The following is a 5,996-nucleotide window of genomic DNA, read 5'->3' as shown; positions in this document are numbered from 1 at the left end:
ATTAGCCTTTCAGAAAAAGGCTTAGATAATGCATGCAAATTTATTCTGACCTTGGGGAATTAGGATTCTGACCTTGTGAAGCGTTAGGCTGCTAATGAGATGCATGAATGAAAAAAATAGATAATATTTAAAATAAAATAGGCACAGGCATAGGCATATGTGTGTGTGTGTGTGTGTGTATATATATATATATATATATATATATATATATATATATATATATATCTTACCAAACAAGTTGTTGAGAATTAACTCCATTCATGAGTAACAGCAGTCAGGTCATTCAAAGTTGTTCCAACATACATAAGTGCAAAGGTAATCGGCTGATAACCACATAAGTATATAACTAAGTAAGCACATGATTATATAAATTAAATATAATTGTTTGAGTGAAGTTGTTCCAACATACACAAGTGCAAAGGTAATCTACTCATACCAAGGAATGTTGAAAACTGAAATCCATCAAACATGAAATTTAAATGACTCTATGTCTATGGCCTATGGGATTAAATTCCATCCATTTTGGAAAGGCAACCAAACACGCCAGCCATGGAAAGGAATCTTAAATTCCAACACCAAGCAAACATACCCAATGATTGCAATTCTTTTATAGATCTCATCCCTTGAAAAAACATATTGTGAATCATGTACCCTTGTAATAGCCTTTTAGTCGTTAATCGGGCATATTTAAGTGTTGTACCTTGGGGAAAATAGGGATCAGTTTAAAGAAGACATTGTTATTCGGCTGAAGTTCGAAACACTCCAATACCTAAATCAGCAAGTACAGTCAACTCAAGCACCTCATTTATTGAAACTTCAATCAAAATTCAAAACAAACAGAAAGGGTAGAGCTTACAATGTCAAACACTCGGTTTGGATCCAAATTGATTATGCCAACCGTTGTTGCTGATGTATTTTCAGATCAAACTTCTGAACCTTGATAGAGAAGGGTAACCTACAATTTAAGAGCAACTAACAAAAGACCTAATCACCGACTGAACAAAAACTGAAGGCGGTTGATGAAGAGATGATTACCATGGGAAAGGTGTTACTGGTGTAGGAAATTTCTGAACTCTGTTGGTCAAGAAGGTCAGTGAGTTTGTAAGCAACAGTGCCAAGATGGTCAACAACATTGACTAGGGCTCGAATCGCAAAACTTCAAGTTCTGCTTCGTATTGAAATAATAATCCTGGCTAATCACAAAAAGGAAAGAAGAGGAACATAATTAATCTCCAATGAACACGACTAATTAGTGTAAAAAAGCATCTAATTATGCTTAATTAGGATATAGTAATCAACTAATCATGGATAATCAATGAATCATGTGACGTACCTTCATAACAGAGAAAACTTTAACCATTTGCTCTTTGAGCATGGATGACATTTCAATGTCGAGTCTCCCTGCTTCCACCTGGTTAACCCTAGATATTGCGATTGGAATTGCAGACTGCAAACAAATTTACCAACTGAAAGTGAGAGAAACACGTTTACGAAATGCACAACAGAAAGAGAAACATCTATACGGAAACTTTGAATAGATTAACCATTCTATGAAACAAAGAAATGAGAATAGAAATTCAAATGATATACCTGGAGAAAGTTAGTGTGATTAAACTTCCGCAAGTGGAGCACCACTAGTCGATGATGAAGTTTGGGGGGGGGGGGAATGGGGGAGCCAGAGGTGGAATCACCAGTACCACAGGTGGGATTCCAACGACAGGTGCACGTGATAAAGCAATCGATGTAGAGATCGAACTCGGGGATGGAACAAATATGGATGGCAATGAAGATTCTGGGGCTGGTGGTGGTGTAGCGGTGGGATCTGCTAGTTTGGCAAATAACTCCACTAGAAGAAGAATGAAGGAGTTAAAAGAGCTTGAGGACGAGGGTACCAGGACGATTTTGTTTCCATATGTGAATAGGGTTTCAACTTGTAAATGATGCTATCTGGTGGCGGACATGATATGATATTAGGGTTTCAAAGTGTGTGAGTTGACCGAGGATGGCCACACAATCACAAGCATGCTCTGGATTGGATCTCTCATAGATCTCACACTATCTCATCGTCGTCGCGAGGCATTTGATCACAAAATCAAGAGCAATTCTGCTATGAACACGAAGGCTAGGGCTTTTTCTTGCTAATTGGAAGAGGCGGGAGTTCTAATTTTTGGGATTGGATCCGATTTCAAAGAGTAACAGTAGATTTCACTAAAAACCCTTTCCCGGTTCGCTTGACCTTTGGTTACCTCAGTCTATCGATTCAAGCTTTCAATAAAAACCCTAGGTAGCGACTGAGACTAGAGGGAAAGGAAGCATCGTCGATAATTAGGGCAAGAGGGAAAGAAGAAAAAGATAGCGGAGTTTTTTATTTTTTAGGATTTCATTTTCCCCCGCATGGAACGCAACATCTTTAGATGACGCACATTTTATTATAGGCCCCCTCCGTGTTTTTTTTTTGTTTAAACACTAATTTAAGGGCACTCAATAATGTGTGACCTAAATCCTTAAATTTTTTAAAGAGACGACACTTTTTTAATGTCACTCTCTTTTGCGTAACATAAATAAATGAGTGTCGTTGTTTGCGCGTCGTAAAAGGGTCTTTTCTTGTAGTGCATTTTCACCGATACAACTATTTTAGCTGGTCACCTTGCTTAGGTGGATGCCATGTCGTTAAATGATTTGCTTATGTGGTTGAATATGTTGTATTTAAGCACATGTTATGCTCCTTCAAGCCCTAGAACCTCCCGTGAGAACTTAATCGAACATATCAATTCAGTTCTGACGGGCCCGGCACATAAGTCAAATCAAATCATCGAGCGGCCAAGATATCGCTTTTACCTTCTTAGGATAAAAGTAACAGATAAACTTCGACTTATATGCATTTAATTATTATTAATCAACTATACACAATAATGCGTTTTATAACAACAAGTTACTGATGCGGTTTCGCATTATCAATGTACAACCAATTAACAAATAACAAACCATATATCTAGGTTTTAAGACCATATGATATTATCGTCTTGCAATCACCCTTTTTATCATATTCCATAAGGTGTTTCCAGCAAGAGCGGGTTTATTCCAATGCTCAAAACTAGTTCATAAGCACTCATGAACATTGCAGCAAACTTTTGCTATGTCTAATACCATCTAGACAATCTACACACCAATTCATGACAATCTTCATTCATACCTACTTCCAACATATGAACGATTGTGGACAATTTGAATAATTCGATTATTCTTAATAAACTCAACTATTCTGGAAGTCAAAACATGCAAAGTGAAACAATAGTTAAACAATTAACATAAGACAGTAACGTTACTCATAAATAATACTCCTTTATTTAATCATCAAATGTTAATTACATTTATCTATTACACGTTTCCAATACTATCTAATCTATACTAATATCATCCTTCAGCCCAATACTCCTAGCATGCTGCAAGTGCTTAACCCTGCTCAGTCCCTTCGTAAGCAGATCTGGTGAGTTATCTTCTGATGATATCCTCTTAACTACGAGTTGTCCTTCTTCTACTCGATGTCTAATAAAGTGATATTTTCTGTCGATATGTCTAGATCTACCATGATCCCTCGGTTCCTTGGTCAAGGCAACCGCTCCTTCATTATCATAGAAAATTTCCATGGGCTCCTTTATGGCAGGTACAACTCCAAGATCACCGATGAAGTTCTTCAACCATTTGCCTCCTTCGATGCTTTGGTCGCTGCAATGTACTCTGATTCACACGTTGAATCAGCTACGGTTTCCTGCTTGGAACTTTTCCAAGTCACTGCTTCTCCATTCAGGGTAAAGACCCAGCCCGACTGCGAACGGTAGTTGTCCCTGTCGGTCTGAAAGCTGGCGTCACTATACCCTCGCACCTTCAAGTCATCACTCCCTCCGAGGACTAAAAACCATTCCTTCGTCCTCCGAAGGTACTTAAGGATATTCTTGACCGCAATCCAGTGGGCTCTGACAGGGTTCCCTTGATATCTACTAACCATGCTCAAAGCAAAGGCTACATCAGGGTGAGTACAAGTCATAGCGTACATGATTGAGCCAACTGCAGAAGCGTATGGTACTCGGCTCATTTCTGCTATTTCAGCTTCGGTACTTGGACTTTGAGTCTTACTCAACTTGGCATTACTTTGTATCGGTAATTCTCCCTTCTTCGAGTTTTCCAAACTAAAACGTTTTAGTACTTTATCTAATTAAGTGTTCTGACTAAGTCCTATTAGTCTCTTACTTAACCTCCTGCAGAGTCGGGACGTTGTTTCCTATGAGTAGTATGTCATCGACATACAGAATAAGGAAGCTTACTATACTCCCATTGTCTTTGACATATACACATGATTCATCTTCACTTCGTACAAATCCAAACTCTTTGACTTTCTCATCGAAGCAAAGATTCCATCTGCGAGATGCTTGCTTAAGTCCATAAATGGACTTTTCAAGCTTAGACACTCTATTTGGGTGCTTCGGATCAACAAAACCCTCTGGTTGAGCCATGTAAACATCCTCAGCCAACTTCCCATTAAGGAAAGCGGTCTTGACATCCATTTGCCAAATCTCATAATCATGAAATGCGGCAATTGCTAACATCACTCTAATAGATTTTATCTTCGCAACTGGTGAGAAGGTCTCATCATAGTCAACTCTGGGAGTTTGAGTAAAGCCCTTCGCAACCAATGGCGCCTTGTATGTGTGTACGTTTCCATCCACGTCGGTCTTCTTCTTGAAGATCCATTTGCACCCAACGGTCTTACATCCGGGCACATTATCAACCAAATTCCAAACTTGGTTATCATGCGTGGATTGGATCTCACTGCCCATTGCCTCTTTCCATTTCGCAGACTCCGGGCCTGCCATGGCTTCCTTATAGCTATTAGGTTCATCTAGATTTATTAGTGTACCATCACTAATATACGTGTCCCCTTCGGTAGTAATATGAAAACCATAAAACTGGGGTTGAACTCTAACTCTTTCGGAACGTCTAAGAGGTAATGATTCATCAATCAGTTCAACCGGAGTTTCCCCCTCGGGTTGAGCGCCAGCGGTAGAGGTTCCTTCATCAATCGACTCTTGAATCTCTTCAAGCTCGATTTGCCTCCCACTGTCTCCTTGGCTTATGAGTTCTCGCTCTCGGAAAACTCCTTTCCTCGCAACAAAGACAACATTGTCCTTCGGTCTATAGAAGAGATATCCAAAGGATTTCTGCGGGTAGCCGATGAAAATACATCGCTCACTACGAGGTTCGAGCTTGTCGTGAGTATCTCGTCTTACGAAAGCCTCACAACCCCAAACCTTGATATGTGCTAACGAGGGAGCTTTCCCTGTCCACATCTCGTGAGGTGTTTTGGCAACCTTCTTAGTAGGGACTCGGTTAAGGATATGGGTGGCAGTCTCTAAGGCATACCCCCAGAATGAGATAGGTAGTGAAGCAGGACTCATCATAGAGCGGACCATGTCTAACAAGGTTCGATTACACCTTTCTGCCACACCATTCAACTGTGGTGTGCTAGGTGGCGTCAATTGTGAAACTATTCCACACTCCTTGAGATAGTTGTGGAATTCAAGACTTAGGTACTCTCCTCCTCGATCGGATCGAAGCATCTTGATTTTCCTGCCCAATTGATTCTCCACTTCATTCTTGAACTCTTTGAACTTTTCAAACGTTTCTGACTTTTGCTTGATTAAATAGATATACCCATATCTACTATAGTCATCGGTAAAAGTCACATAGAAGCAGTTCCCATCCTTTGTGGTTGATCTAAACGGTCCACATACATCAGTATGTATGAGGTCCAATGGACCCTCACCCTTTTCACATGTACTAGTGAAGGGTGACTTGGTCATCTTTCCATGTAAACAAGACTCGCATGTGTCATCTTCCCTAAGGTCGAATGACTCCAACACTCCATCCTTTTGGATTTGGGCTATGCGCTTCTTGTTGACATGTCCAAGACGACAATGCCACAAGGATGATCTATCCAT

Source organism: Lactuca sativa, chromosome 1 (assembly GCF_002870075.4).
Source record: "Lactuca sativa cultivar Salinas chromosome 1, Lsat_Salinas_v11, whole genome shotgun sequence".
Lineage (NCBI taxonomy): Eukaryota > Viridiplantae > Streptophyta > Magnoliopsida > Asterales > Asteraceae > Lactuca > Lactuca sativa.
This window is presented reverse-complemented; position numbering follows the sequence as displayed.